Here is a 12,087-nt window from a genome sequence, read left to right as displayed (position 1 = left end):
ATCACCAGCAAAGTTCCTCAGCCAAAACGTGAGCCGCCTCTGGGCCGACAGCCGGCGTTGCGGGCAGCCCCGGCTGGCAGCAAAAGCCTACGGCACCTGGTATTCCCAGGCGGTCTCCCATCCAAGTACTAACCAGGCCTGAGCCTGCTTAGCTTCCGAGATCAGACGTTTTCAGGCTAGTATGGCCGTAGGCGCTGGCTGCTCTCATTGCTGGCCTTTTCACGCTCACAACTCAGATGCCGACAATTGGCTTTGTGCTGTGGTCAGAGGAGGAGGGAGGGAGGGAAACACTGACGCAGTGTTTGGGGCAAAGCTCCCTGAATCAGCAGAGATACTGCGCTTGTCACTTCTTGGTGGATATTGCTGGCCTGAGCACTGAGACACCAGAGATAGTCTGCTTGGCACTTCTTCCTGGGTATTGCTGTTCCGACTTCTCCCACAAATCACCAGCAAAGTTCCTCAGCCAAAACGTGAGCCGCCTCTGGGCCGACAGCCGGCGTTGCGGGCAGCCCCGGCTGGCAGCAAAAGCCTACGGCACCTGGTATTCCCAGGCGGACTCCCATCCAAGTACTAACCAGGCCTGAGCCTGCTTAGCTTCCGAGATCAGACGAGATCGGGCGTTTTCAGGCTAGTATGGCCGTAGGCGCTGGCTGCTCTCATTTCTGGCCTTTTCACGCTCACAACTCAGATGCCGACAATTGGCTTTGTGCTGTGGTCAGAGGAGGAGGGAGGGAGGGAAACACTGACGCAGTGTTTGGGGCAAAGCTCCCTGAATCAGCAGAGATACTGCGCTTGTCACTTCTTGGTGGATATTGCTGGCCTGAGCACTGAGACACCAGAGATAGTCTGCTTGGCACTTCTTCCTGGGTATTGCTGTTCCGACTTCTCCCACAAATCACCAGCAAAGTTCCTCAGCCAAAACGTGAGCCGCCTCTGGGCCGACAGCCGGCGTTGCGGGCAGCCCCGGCTGGCAGCAAAAGCCTACGGCACCTGGTATTCCCAGGCGGTCTCCCATCCAAGTACTAACCAGGCCTGAGCCTGCTTAGCTTCCGAGATCAGACCAGATCGGGCGTTTTCAGGCTAGTATGGCCGTATGTGCTGGCTGCTCTCATTTCTGGCCTTTTCACGCTCACAACTCAGATGCCGACAATTGGCTTTGTGCTGTGGTCAGAGGAGGAGGGAGGGAGGGAAACACTGACGCAGTGTTTGGGGCAAAGCTCCCTGAATCAGCAGAGATACTGCGCTTGTCACTTCTTGGTGGATATTGCTGGCCTGAGCACTGAGACACCAGAGATAGTCTGCTTGGCACTTCTTCCTGGGTATTGCTGTTCCGACTTCTCCCACAAATCACCAGCAAAGTTCCTCAGCCAAAACGTGAGCCGCCCCTGGGCCGACAGCCGGCGTTGCGGGCAGCCCCGGCTGGCAGCAAAAGCCTACGGCACCTGGTATTCCCAGGCGGTCTCCCATCCAAGTACTAACCAGGCCTGAGCCTGCTTAGCTTCCGAGATCAGACGAGATCGGGCGTTTTCAGGCTAGTATGGCCGTAGGCGCTGGCTGCACTCATTTCTGGCCTTTTCACGCTCACAACTCAGATGCCGACAATTGGCTTTGTGCTGTGGTCAGAGGAGGAGGGAGGGAGGGAAACACTGACGCAGTGTTTGGGGCAAAGCTCCCTGAATCAGCAGAGATACTGCGATTGTCACTTCTTGGTGGATATTGCTGGCCTGAGCACTGAGACACCAGAGATAGTCTGCTTGGCACTTCTTCCTGGGTATTGCTGTTCCGACTTCTCCCACAAATCACCAGCAAAGTTCCTCAGCCAAAACGTGAGCCGCCCCTGGGCCGACAGCCGGCGTTGCGGGCAGCCCCGGCTGGCAGCAAAAGCCTACGGCACCTGGTATTCCCAGGCGGTCTCCCATCCAAGTACTAACCAGGCCTGAGCCTGCTTAGCTTCCGAGATCAGACGAGATCGGGCGTTTTCAGGCTAGCATGGCCGTAGGCGCTGGCTGCACTCATTTCTGGCCTTTTCACGCTCACAACTCAGATGCCGACAATTGGCTTTGTGCTGTGGTCAGAGGAGGAGGGAGGGAGGGAAACACTGACGCAGTGTTTGGGGCAAAGCTCCCTGAATCAGCAGAGATACTGCGCTTGTCACTTCTTGGTGGATATTGCTGGCCTGAGCACTGAGACACCAGAGATAGTCTGCTTGGCACTTCTTCCTGGGTATTGCTGTTCCGACTTCTCCCACAAATCACCAGCAAAGTTCCTCAGCCAAAACGTGAGCCGCCTCTGGGCCGACAGCCGGCGTTGCGGGCAGCCCCGGCTGGCAGCAAAAGCCTACGGCACCTGGTATTCCCAGGCGGTCTCCCATCCAAGTACTAACCAGGCCTGAGCCTGCTTAGCTTCCGAGATCAGACGTTTTCAGGCTAGTATGGCCGTAGGCGCTGGCTGCTCTCATTTCTGGCCTTTTCACGCTCACAACTCAGATGCCGACAATTGGCTTTGTGCTGTGGTCAGAGGAGGAGGGAGGGAGGGAAACACTGACGCAGTGTTTGGGGCAAAGCTCCCTGAATCAGCAGAGATACTGCGCTTGTCACTTCTTGGTGGATATTGCTGGCCTGAGCACTGAGACACCAGAGATAGTCTGCTTGGCACTTCTTCCTGGGTATTGCTGTTCCGACTTCTCCCACAAATCACCAGCAAAGTTCCTCAGCCAAAACGTGAGCCGCCCCTGGGCCGACAGCCGGCGTTGCGGGCAGCCCCGGCTGGCAGCAAAAGCCTACGGCACCTGGTATTCCCAGGCGGTCTCCCATCCAAGTACTAACCAGGCCTGAGCCTGCTTAGCTTCCGAGATCAGACGAGATCGGGCGTTTTCAGGCTAGTATGGCCGTAGGCGCTGGCTGCTCTCATTTCTGGCCTTTTCACGCTCACAACTCAGATGCCGACAATTGGCTTTGTGCTGTGGTCAGAGGAGGAGGGAGGGAGGGAAACACTGACGCAGTGTTTGGGGCAAAGCTCCCTGAATCAGCAGAGATACTGCGCTTGTCACTTCTTGGTGGATATTGCTGGCCTGAGCACTGAGACACCAGAGATAGTCTGCTTGGCACTTCTTCCTGGGTATTGCTGTTCCGACTTCTCCCACAAATCACCAGCAAAGTTCCTCAGCCAAAACGTGAGCCGCCTCTGGGCCGACAGCCGGCGTTGCGGGCAGCCCCGGCTGGCAGCAAAAGCCTACGGCACCTGGTATTCCCAGGCGGTCTCCCACCCAAGTACTAACCAGGCCTGAGCCTGCTTAGCTTCCGAGATCAGACGAGATCAGGCGTTTTCAGGCTAGTATGGCCGTAGGCGCTGGCTGCTCTCATTTCTGGCCTTTTCACGCTCACAACTCAGATGCCGACAATTGGCTTTGTGCTGTGGTCAGAGGAGGAGGGAGGGAGGGAAACACTGACGCAGTGTTTGGGGCAAAGCTCCCTGAATCAGCAGAGATACTGCGCTTGTCACTTCTTGGTGGATATTGCTGGCCTGAGCACTGAGACACCAGAGATAGTCTGCTTGGCACTTCTTCCTGGGTATTGCTGTTCCGACTTCTCCCACAAATCACCAGCAAAGTTCCTCAGCCAAAACGTGAGCCGCCCCTGGGCCGACAGCCGGCGTTGCGGGCAGCCCCGGCTGGCAGCAAAAGCCTACGGCACCTGGTATTCCCAGGCGGTCTCCCATCCAAGTACTAACCAGGCCTGAGCCTGCTTAGCTTCCGAGATCAGACGAGATCGGGCGTTTTCAGGCTAGCATGGCCGTAGGCGCTGGCTGCACTCATTTCTGGCCTTTTCACGCTCACAACTCAGATGCCGACAATTGGCTTTGTGCTGTGGTCAGAGGAGGAGGGAGGGAGGGAAACACTGACGCAGTGTTTGGGGCAAAGCTCCCTGAATCAGCAGAGATACTGCGCTTGTCACTTCTTGGTGGATATTGCTGGCCTGAGCACTGAGACACCAGAGATAGTCTGCTTGGCACTTCTTCCTGGGTATTGCTGTTCCGACTTCTCCCACAAATCACCAGCAAAGTTCCTCAGCCAAAACGTGAGCCGCCTCTGGGCCGACAGCCGGCGTTGCGGGCAGCCCCGGCTGGCAGCAAAAGCCTACGGCACCTGGTATTCCCAGGCGGTCTCCCATCCAAGTACTAACCAGGCCTGAGCCTGCTTAGCTTCCGAGATCAGACGTTTTCAGGCTAGTATGGCCGTAGGCGCTGGCTGCTCTCATTTCTGGCCTTTTCACGCTCACAACTCAGATGCCGACAATTGGCTTTGTGCTGTGGTCAGAGGAGGAGGGAGGGAGGGAAACACTGACGCAGTGTTTGGGGCAAAGCTCCCTGAATCAGCAGAGATACTGCGCTTGTCACTTCTTGGTGGATATTGCTGGCCTGAGCACTGAGACACCAGAGATAGTCTGCTTGGCACTTCTTCCTGGGTATTGCTGTTCCGACTTCTCCCACAAATCACCAGCAAAGTTCCTCAGCCAAAACGTGAGCCGCCTCTGGGCCGACAGCCGGCGTTGCGGGCAGCCCCGGCTGGCAGCAAAAGCCTACGGCACCTGGTATTCCCAGGCGGTCTCCCATCCAAGTACTAACCAGGCCTGAGCCTGCTTAGCTTCCGAGATCAGACCAGATCGGGCGTTTTCAGGCTAGTATGGCCGTATGTGCTGGCTGCTCTCATTTCTGGCCTTTTCACGCTCACAACTCAGATGCCGACAATTGGCTTTGTGCTGTGGTCAGAGGAGGAGGGAGGGAGGGAAACACTGACGCAGTGTTTGGGGCAAAGCTCCCTGAATCAGCAGAGATACTGCGCTTGTCACTTCTTGGTGGATATTGCTGGCCTGAGCACTGAGACACCAGAGATAGTCTGCTTGGCACTTCTTCCTGGGTATTGCTGTTCCGACTTCTCCCACAAATCACCAGCAAAGTTCCTCAGCCAAAACGTGAGCCGCCCCTGGGCCGACAGCCGGCGTTGCGGGCAGCCCCGGCTGGCAGCAAAAGCCTACGGCACCTGGTATTCCCAGGCGGTCTCCCATCCAAGTACTAACCAGGCCTGAGCCTGCTTAGCTTCCGAGATCAGACGAGATCGGGCGTTTTCAGGCTAGTATGGCCGTAGGCGCTGGCTGCACTCATTTCTGGCCTTTTCACGCTCACAACTCAGATGCCGACAATTGGCTTTGTGCTGTGGTCAGAGGAGGAGGGAGGGAGGGAAACACTGACGCAGTGTTTGGGGCAAAGCTCCCTGAATCAGCAGAGATACTGCGATTGTCACTTCTTGGTGGATATTGCTGGCCTGAGCACTGAGACACCAGAGATAGTCTGCTTGGCACTTCTTCCTGGGTATTGCTGTTCCGACTTCTCCCACAAATCACCAGCAAAGTTCCTCAGCCAAAACGTGAGCCGCCCCTGGGCCGACAGCCGGCGTTGCGGGCAGCCCCGGCTGGCAGCAAAAGCCTACGGCACCTGGTATTCCCAGGCGGTCTCCCATCCAAGTACTAACCAGGCCTGAGCCTGCTTAGCTTCCGAGATCAGACGAGATCGGGCGTTTTCAGGCTAGCATGGCCGTAGGCGCTGGCTGCACTCATTTCTGGCCTTTTCACGCTCACAACTCAGATGCCGACAATTGGCTTTGTGCTGTGGTCAGAGGAGGAGGGAGGGAGGGAAACACTGACGCAGTGTTTGGGGCAAAGCTCCCTGAATCAGCAGAGATACTGCGCTTGTCACTTCTTGGTGGATATTGCTGGCCTGAGCACTGAGACACCAGAGATAGTCTGCTTGGCACTTCTTCCTGGGTATTGCTGTTCCGACTTCTCCCACAAATCACCAGCAAAGTTCCTCAGCCAAAACGTGAGCCGCCTCTGGGCCGACAGCCGGCGTTGCGGGCAGCCCCGGCTGGCAGCAAAAGCCTACGGCACCTGGTATTCCCAGGCGGTCTCCCATCCAAGTACTAACCAGGCCTGAGCCTGCTTAGCTTCCGAGATCAGACGTTTTCAGGCTAGTATGGCCGTAGGCGCTGGCTGCTCTCATTTCTGGCCTTTTCACGCTCACAACTCAGATGCCGACAATTGGCTTTGTGCTGTGGTCAGAGGAGGAGGGAGGGAGGGAAACACTGACGCAGTGTTTGGGGCAAAGCTCCCTGAATCAGCAGAGATACTGCGCTTGTCACTTCTTGGTGGATATTGCTGGCCTGAGCACTGAGACACCAGAGATAGTCTGCTTGGCACTTCTTCCTGGGTATTGCTGTTCCGACTTCTCCCACAAATCACCAGCAAAGTTCCTCAGCCAAAACGTGAGCCGCCCCTGGGCCGACAGCCGGCGTTGCGGGCAGCCCCGGCTGGCAGCAAAAGCCTACGGCACCTGGTATTCCCAGGCGGTCTCCCATCCAAGTACTAACCAGGCCTGAGCCTGCTTAGCTTCCGAGATCAGACGAGATCGGGCGTTTTCAGGCTAGTATGGCCGTAGGCGCTGGCTGCTCTCATTTCTGGCCTTTTCACGCTCACAACTCAGATGCCGACAATTGGCTTTGTGCTGTGGTCAGAGGAGGAGGGAGGGAGGGAAACACTGACGCAGTGTTTGGGGCAAAGCTCCCTGAATCAGCAGAGATACTGCGCTTGTCACTTCTTGGTGGATATTGCTGGCCTGAGCACTGAGACACCAGAGATAGTCTGCTTGGCACTTCTTCCTGGGTATTGCTGTTCCGACTTCTCCCACAAATCACCAGCAAAGTTCCTCAGCCAAAACGTGAGCCGCCTCTGGGCCGACAGCCGGCGTTGCGGGCAGCCCCGGCTGGCAGCAAAAGCCTACGGCACCTGGTATTCCCAGGCGGTCTCCCACCCAAGTACTAACCAGGCCTGAGCCTGCTTAGCTTCCGAGATCAGACGAGATCAGGCGTTTTCAGGCTAGTATGGCCGTAGGCGCTGGCTGCTCTCATTTCTGGCCTTTTCACGCTCACAACTCAGATGCCGACAATTGGCTTTGTGCTGTGGTCAGAGGAGGAGGGAGGGAGGGAAACACTGACGCAGTGTTTGGGGCAAAGCTCCCTGAATCAGCAGAGATACTGCGCTTGTCACTTCTTGGTGGATATTGCTGGCCTGAGCACTGAGACACCAGAGATAGTCTGCTTGGCACTTCTTCCTGGGTATTGCTGTTCCGACTTCTCCCACAAATCACCAGCAAAGTTCCTCAGCCAAAACGTGAGCCGCCCCTGGGCCGACAGCCGGCGTTGCGGGCAGCCCCGGCTGGCAGCAAAAGCCTACGGCACCTGGTATTCCCAGGCGGTCTCCCATCCAAGTACTAACCAGGCCTGAGCCTGCTTAGCTTCCGAGATCAGACGAGATCGGGCGTTTTCAGGCTAGCATGGCCGTAGGCGCTGGCTGCACTCATTTCTGGCCTTTTCACGCTCACAACTCAGATGCCGACAATTGGCTTTGTGCTGTGGTCAGAGGAGGAGGGAGGGAGGGAAACACTGACGCAGTGTTTGGGGCAAAGCTCCCTGAATCAGCAGAGATACTGCGCTTGTCACTTCTTGGTGGATATTGCTGGCCTGAGCACTGAGACACCAGAGATAGTCTGCTTGGCACTTCTTCCTGGGTATTGCTGTTCCGACTTCTCCCACAAATCACCAGCAAAGTTCCTCAGCCAAAACGTGAGCCGCCTCTGGGCCGACAGCCGGCGTTGCGGGCAGCCCCGGCTGGCAGCAAAAGCCTACGGCACCTGGTATTCCCAGGCGGTCTCCCATCCAAGTACTAACCAGGCCTGAGCCTGCTTAGCTTCCGAGATCAGACGTTTTCAGGCTAGTATGGCCGTAGGCGCTGGCTGCTCTCATTTCTGGCCTTTTCACGCTCACAACTCAGATGCCGACAATTGGCTTTGTGCTGTGGTCAGAGGAGGAGGGAGGGAGGGAAACACTGACGCAGTGTTTGGGGCAAAGCTCCCTGAATCAGCAGAGATACTGCGCTTGTCACTTCTTGGTGGATATTGCTGGCCTGAGCACTGAGACACCAGAGATAGTCTGCTTGGCACTTCTTCCTGGGTATTGCTGTTCCGACTTCTCCCACAAATCACCAGCAAAGTTCCTCAGCCAAAACGTGAGCCGCCCCTGGGCCGACAGCCGGCGTTGCGGGCAGCCCCGGCTGGCAGCAAAAGCCTACGGCACCTGGTATTCCCAGGCGGTCTCCCATCCAAGTACTAACCAGGCCTGAGCCTGCTTAGCTTCCGAGATCAGACGAGATCGGGCGTTTTCAGGCTAGTATGGCCGTAGGCGCTGGCTGCTCTCATTTCTGGCCTTTTCACGCTCACAACTCAGATGCCGACAATTGGCTTTGTGCTGTGGTCAGAGGAGGAGGGAGGGAGGGAAACACTGACGCAGTGTTTGGGGCAAAGCTCCCTGAATCAGCAGAGATACTGCGCTTGTCACTTCTTGGTGGATATTGCTGGCCTGAGCACTGAGACACCAGAGATAGTCTGCTTGGCACTTCTTCCTGGGTATTGCTGTTCCGACTTCTCCCACAAATCACCAGCAAAGTTCCTCAGCCAAAACGTGAGCCGCCTCTGGGCCGACAGCCGGCGTTGCGGGCAGCCCCGGCTGGCAGCAAAAGCCTACGGCACCTGGTATTCCCAGGCGGTCTCCCACCCAAGTACTAACCAGGCCTGAGCCTGCTTAGCTTCCGAGATCAGACGAGATCAGGCGTTTTCAGGCTAGTATGGCCGTAGGCGCTGGCTGCTCTCATTTCTGGCCTTTTCACGCTCACAACTCAGATGCCGACAATTGGCTTTGTGCTGTGGTCAGAGGAGGAGGGAGGGAGGGAAACACTGACGCAGTGTTTGGGGCAAAGCTCCCTGAATCAGCAGAGATACTGCGCTTGTCACTTCTTGGTGGATATTGCTGGCCTGAGCACTGAGACACCAGAGATAGTCTGCTTGGCACTTCTTCCTGGGTATTGCTGTTCCGACTTCTCCCACAAATCACCAGCAAAGTTCCTCAGCCAAAACGTGAGCCGCCCCTGGGCCGACAGCCGGCGTTGCGGGCAGCCCCGGCTGGCAGCAAAAGCCTACGGCACCTGGTATTCCCAGGCGGTCTCCCATCCAAGTACTAACCAGGCCTGAGCCTGCTTAGCTTCCGAGATCAGACCAGATCGGGCGTTTTCAGGCTAGTATGGCCGTAGGCGCTGGCTGCTCTCATTTCTGGCCTTTTCACGCTCACAACTCAGATGCCGACAATTGGCTTTGTGCTGTGGTCAGAGGAGGAGGGAGGGAGGGAAACACTGACGCAGTGTTTGGGGCAAAGCTCCCTGAATCAGCAGAGATACTGCGCTTGTCACTTCTTGGTGGATATTGCTGGCCTGAGCACTGAGACACCAGAGATAGTCTGCTTGGCACTTCTTCCTGGGTATTGCTGTTCCGACTTCTCCCACAAATCACCAGCAAAGTTCCTCAGCCAAAACGTGAGCCGCCTCTGGGCCGACAGCCGGCGTTGCGGGCAGCCCCGGCTGGCAGCAAAAGCCTACGGCAGCTGGTATTCCCAGGCGGTCTCCCATCCAAGTACTAACCAGGCCTGAGCCTGCTTAGCTTCCGAGATCAGACGAGATCGGGCGTTTTCAGGCTAGTATGGCCGTAGGCGCTGGCTGCACTCATTTCTGGCCTTTTCACGCTCACAACTCAGATGCCGACAATTGGCTTTGTGCTGTGGTCAGAGGAGGAGGGAGGGAGGGAAACACTGACGCAGTGTTTGGGGCAAAGCTCCCTGAATCAGCAGAGATACTGCGCTTGTCACTTCTTGGTGGATATTGCTGGCCTGAGCACTGAGACACCAGAGATAGTCTGCTTGGCACTTCTTCCTGGGTATTGCTGTTCCGACTTCTCCCACAAATCACCAGCAAAGTTCCTCAGCCAAAACGTGAGCGGCCTCTGGGCCGACAGCCGGCGTTGCGGGCAGCCCCGGCTGGCAGCAAAAGCCTACGGCACCTGGAATTCCCAGGCGGTCTCCCATCCAAGTACTAACCAGGCCTGAGCCTGCTTAGCTTCCGAGATCAGACGAGATCGGGCGTTTTCCGGCTAGTATGGCCGTAGGCGCTGGCTGCTCTCATTTCTGGCCTTTTCACGCTCACAACTCAGATGCCGACAATTGGCTTTGTGCTGTGGTCAGAGGAGGAGGGAGGGAGGGAAACACTGACGCAGTGTTTGGGGCAAAGCTCCCTGAATCAGCAGAGATACTGCGCTTGTCACTTCTTGGTGGATATTGCTGGCCTGAGCACTGAGACACCAGAGATAGTCTGCTTGGCACTTCTTCCTGGGTATTGCTGTTCCGACTTCTCCCACAAATCACCAGCAAAGTTCCTCAGCCAAAACGTGAGCCGCCTCTGGGCCGACAGCCGGCGTTGCGGGCAGCCCCGGCTGGCAGCAAAAGCCTACGGCACCTGGAATTCCCAGGCGGTCTCCCATCCAAGTACTAACCAGGCCTGAGCCTGCTTAGCTTCCGAGATCAGACGAGATCGGGCGTTTTCCGGCTAGTATGGCCGTAGGCGCTGGCTGCTCTCATTTCTGGCCTTTTCACGCTCACAACTCAGATGCCGACAATTGGCTTTGTGCTGTGGTCAGAGGAGGAGGGAGGGAGGGAAACACTGACGCAGTGTTTGGGGCAAAGCTCCCTGAATCAGCAGAGATACTGCGCTTGTCACTTCTTGGTGGATATTGCTGGCCTGAGCACTGAGACACCAGAGATAGTCTGCTTGGCACTTCTTCCTGGGTATTGCTGTTCCGACTTCTCCCACAAATCACCAGCAAAGTTCCTCAGCCAAAACGTGAGCCGCCTCTGGGCCGACAGCCGGTGTTGCGGGCAGCCCCGGCTGGCAGCAAAAGCCGACGGCACCTGGTATTCCCAGGCGGTCTCCCATCCAAGTACTAACCAGGCCTGAGCCTGCTTAGCTTCCGAGATCAGACCAGATCGGGCGTTTTCAGGCTAGTATGGCCGTAGGCGCTGGCTGCTCTCATTTCTGGCCTTTTCACGCTCACAACTCAGATGCCGACAATTGGCTTTGTGCTGTGGTCAGAGGAGGAGGGAGGGAGGGAAACACTGACGCAGTGTTTGGGGCAAAGCTCCCTGAATCAGCAGAGATACTGCGCTTGTCACTTCTTGGTGGATATTGCTGGCCTGAGCACTGAGACACCAGAGATAGTCTGCTTGGCACTTCTTCCTGGGTATTGCTGTTCCGACTTCTCCCACAAATCACCAGCAAAGTTCCTCAGCCAAAACGTGAGCCGCCTCTGGGCCGACAGCCGGCGTTGCGGGCAGCCCCGGCTGGCAGCAAAAGCCTACGGCACCTGGTATTCCCAGGCGGTCTCCCATCCAAGTACTAACCAGGCCTCAGCCTGCTTAGCTTCCGAGATCAGACCAGATCGGGCGTTTTCAGGCTAGTATGGCCGTAGGCGCTGGCTGCTCTCATTTCTGGCCTTTTCACGCTCACAACTCAGATGCCGACAATTGGCTTTGTGCTGTGGTCAGAGGAGGAGGGAGGGAGGGAAACACTGACGCAGTGTTTGGGGCAAAGCTCCCTGAATCAGCAGAGATACTGCGCTTGTCACTTCTTGGTGGATATTGCTGGCCTGAGCACTGAGACACCAGAGATAGTCTGCTTGGCACTTCTTCCTGGGTATTGCTGTTCCGGCTTCTCCCACAAATCACCAGCAAAGTTCCTCAGCCAAAACGTGAGCCGCCTCTGGGCCGACAGCCGGCGTTGCGGGCAGCCCCGGCTGGCAGCAAAAGCCTACGGCACCTGGTATTCCCAGGCGGACTCCCATCCAAGTACTAACCAGGCCTGAGCCTGCTTAGCTTCCGAGATCAGACGAGATCGGGCGTTTTCAGGCTAGTATGGCCGTAGGCACTGGCGGCTCTCATTTCTGGCCTTTTCACGCTCACAACTCAGATGCCGACAATTGGCTTTGTGCTGTGGTCAGAGGAGGAGGGAGGGAGGGAAACACTGACGCAGTGTTTGGGGCAAAGCTCCCTGAATCAGCAGAGATACTGCGCTTGTCACTTCTTGGTGGATATTGCTGGCCTGAGCA

At 56.7% G+C, this 12,087-nt stretch overlaps 22 non-coding genes and 5 pseudogenes across 22 annotated transcripts; all 27 read right to left on the bottom strand.

The window, feature by feature from the left end:
- Positions 1-84: 84 nt before the first annotated feature.
- On the bottom strand, positions 85-193 carry LOC145345715 (5S ribosomal RNA; annotated as a pseudogene).
- A 333-nt stretch (positions 194-526) lies between these two features.
- LOC145346038 (5S ribosomal RNA) lies at positions 527-645 on the bottom strand. Its single transcript, XR_013887401.1, has one exon. It is a non-coding gene; the product is annotated as a 5S ribosomal RNA (ribosomal RNA).
- A 333-nt stretch (positions 646-978) lies between these two features.
- Positions 979-1,097, bottom strand: LOC145345673 (5S ribosomal RNA). Its single transcript, XR_013887129.1, has one exon. It is a non-coding gene; the product is annotated as a 5S ribosomal RNA (ribosomal RNA).
- Positions 1,098-1,430: 333 nt separating this feature from the next.
- LOC145345884 (5S ribosomal RNA) lies at positions 1,431-1,549 on the bottom strand. The gene has a single exon (XR_013887254.1). It is a non-coding gene; the product is annotated as a 5S ribosomal RNA (ribosomal RNA).
- A 333-nt stretch (positions 1,550-1,882) lies between these two features.
- Positions 1,883-2,001, bottom strand: LOC145346072 (5S ribosomal RNA). The gene has a single exon (XR_013887435.1). It is a non-coding gene; the product is annotated as a 5S ribosomal RNA (ribosomal RNA).
- Positions 2,002-2,334: 333 nt separating this feature from the next.
- LOC145345714 (5S ribosomal RNA) lies at positions 2,335-2,443 on the bottom strand (annotated as a pseudogene).
- A 333-nt stretch (positions 2,444-2,776) lies between these two features.
- On the bottom strand, positions 2,777-2,895 carry LOC145345883 (5S ribosomal RNA). Its single transcript, XR_013887253.1, has one exon. It is a non-coding gene; the product is annotated as a 5S ribosomal RNA (ribosomal RNA).
- Positions 2,896-3,228: 333 nt separating this feature from the next.
- Positions 3,229-3,347, bottom strand: LOC145346106 (5S ribosomal RNA). Its single transcript, XR_013887468.1, has one exon. It is a non-coding gene; the product is annotated as a 5S ribosomal RNA (ribosomal RNA).
- A 333-nt stretch (positions 3,348-3,680) lies between these two features.
- LOC145346071 (5S ribosomal RNA) lies at positions 3,681-3,799 on the bottom strand. The gene has a single exon (XR_013887434.1). It is a non-coding gene; the product is annotated as a 5S ribosomal RNA (ribosomal RNA).
- A 333-nt stretch (positions 3,800-4,132) lies between these two features.
- On the bottom strand, positions 4,133-4,241 carry LOC145345712 (5S ribosomal RNA; annotated as a pseudogene).
- A 333-nt stretch (positions 4,242-4,574) lies between these two features.
- LOC145345671 (5S ribosomal RNA) lies at positions 4,575-4,693 on the bottom strand. The gene has a single exon (XR_013887128.1). It is a non-coding gene; the product is annotated as a 5S ribosomal RNA (ribosomal RNA).
- A 333-nt stretch (positions 4,694-5,026) lies between these two features.
- LOC145345882 (5S ribosomal RNA) lies at positions 5,027-5,145 on the bottom strand. Its single transcript, XR_013887252.1, has one exon. It is a non-coding gene; the product is annotated as a 5S ribosomal RNA (ribosomal RNA).
- Positions 5,146-5,478: 333 nt separating this feature from the next.
- Positions 5,479-5,597, bottom strand: LOC145346070 (5S ribosomal RNA). The gene has a single exon (XR_013887433.1). It is a non-coding gene; the product is annotated as a 5S ribosomal RNA (ribosomal RNA).
- Positions 5,598-5,930: 333 nt separating this feature from the next.
- On the bottom strand, positions 5,931-6,039 carry LOC145345711 (5S ribosomal RNA; annotated as a pseudogene).
- Positions 6,040-6,372: 333 nt separating this feature from the next.
- On the bottom strand, positions 6,373-6,491 carry LOC145345880 (5S ribosomal RNA). The gene has a single exon (XR_013887250.1). It is a non-coding gene; the product is annotated as a 5S ribosomal RNA (ribosomal RNA).
- Positions 6,492-6,824: 333 nt separating this feature from the next.
- Positions 6,825-6,943, bottom strand: LOC145346105 (5S ribosomal RNA). The gene has a single exon (XR_013887467.1). It is a non-coding gene; the product is annotated as a 5S ribosomal RNA (ribosomal RNA).
- A 333-nt stretch (positions 6,944-7,276) lies between these two features.
- On the bottom strand, positions 7,277-7,395 carry LOC145346069 (5S ribosomal RNA). The gene has a single exon (XR_013887432.1). It is a non-coding gene; the product is annotated as a 5S ribosomal RNA (ribosomal RNA).
- Positions 7,396-7,728: 333 nt separating this feature from the next.
- LOC145345710 (5S ribosomal RNA) lies at positions 7,729-7,837 on the bottom strand (annotated as a pseudogene).
- Positions 7,838-8,170: 333 nt separating this feature from the next.
- Positions 8,171-8,289, bottom strand: LOC145345879 (5S ribosomal RNA). The gene has a single exon (XR_013887249.1). It is a non-coding gene; the product is annotated as a 5S ribosomal RNA (ribosomal RNA).
- Positions 8,290-8,622: 333 nt separating this feature from the next.
- LOC145346104 (5S ribosomal RNA) lies at positions 8,623-8,741 on the bottom strand. The gene has a single exon (XR_013887466.1). It is a non-coding gene; the product is annotated as a 5S ribosomal RNA (ribosomal RNA).
- Positions 8,742-9,074: 333 nt separating this feature from the next.
- Positions 9,075-9,193, bottom strand: LOC145346193 (5S ribosomal RNA). The gene has a single exon (XR_013887550.1). It is a non-coding gene; the product is annotated as a 5S ribosomal RNA (ribosomal RNA).
- A 333-nt stretch (positions 9,194-9,526) lies between these two features.
- LOC145346299 (5S ribosomal RNA) lies at positions 9,527-9,645 on the bottom strand. Its single transcript, XR_013887653.1, has one exon. It is a non-coding gene; the product is annotated as a 5S ribosomal RNA (ribosomal RNA).
- Positions 9,646-9,978: 333 nt separating this feature from the next.
- LOC145346152 (5S ribosomal RNA) lies at positions 9,979-10,097 on the bottom strand. The gene has a single exon (XR_013887511.1). It is a non-coding gene; the product is annotated as a 5S ribosomal RNA (ribosomal RNA).
- A 333-nt stretch (positions 10,098-10,430) lies between these two features.
- Positions 10,431-10,549, bottom strand: LOC145346150 (5S ribosomal RNA). The gene has a single exon (XR_013887510.1). It is a non-coding gene; the product is annotated as a 5S ribosomal RNA (ribosomal RNA).
- A 333-nt stretch (positions 10,550-10,882) lies between these two features.
- LOC145346328 (5S ribosomal RNA) lies at positions 10,883-11,001 on the bottom strand. The gene has a single exon (XR_013887680.1). It is a non-coding gene; the product is annotated as a 5S ribosomal RNA (ribosomal RNA).
- Positions 11,002-11,334: 333 nt separating this feature from the next.
- Positions 11,335-11,453, bottom strand: LOC145346248 (5S ribosomal RNA). Its single transcript, XR_013887602.1, has one exon. It is a non-coding gene; the product is annotated as a 5S ribosomal RNA (ribosomal RNA).
- A 333-nt stretch (positions 11,454-11,786) lies between these two features.
- Positions 11,787-11,905, bottom strand: LOC145346037 (5S ribosomal RNA). Its single transcript, XR_013887400.1, has one exon. It is a non-coding gene; the product is annotated as a 5S ribosomal RNA (ribosomal RNA).
- Positions 11,906-12,087: the final 182 nt, after the last annotated feature.

This window comes from Carcharhinus amblyrhynchos, chromosome 7 (genome assembly GCF_965287045.1).
Source record: "Carcharhinus amblyrhynchos chromosome 7, sCarAmb.v2.hapA, whole genome shotgun sequence".
NCBI classification, from domain to species: Eukaryota; Metazoa; Chordata; class Chondrichthyes; order Carcharhiniformes; family Carcharhinidae; genus Carcharhinus; species Carcharhinus amblyrhynchos.
Note: the sequence above shows the minus strand (reverse complement) of the source record. Positions and strands in the feature narration are given on the sequence as shown.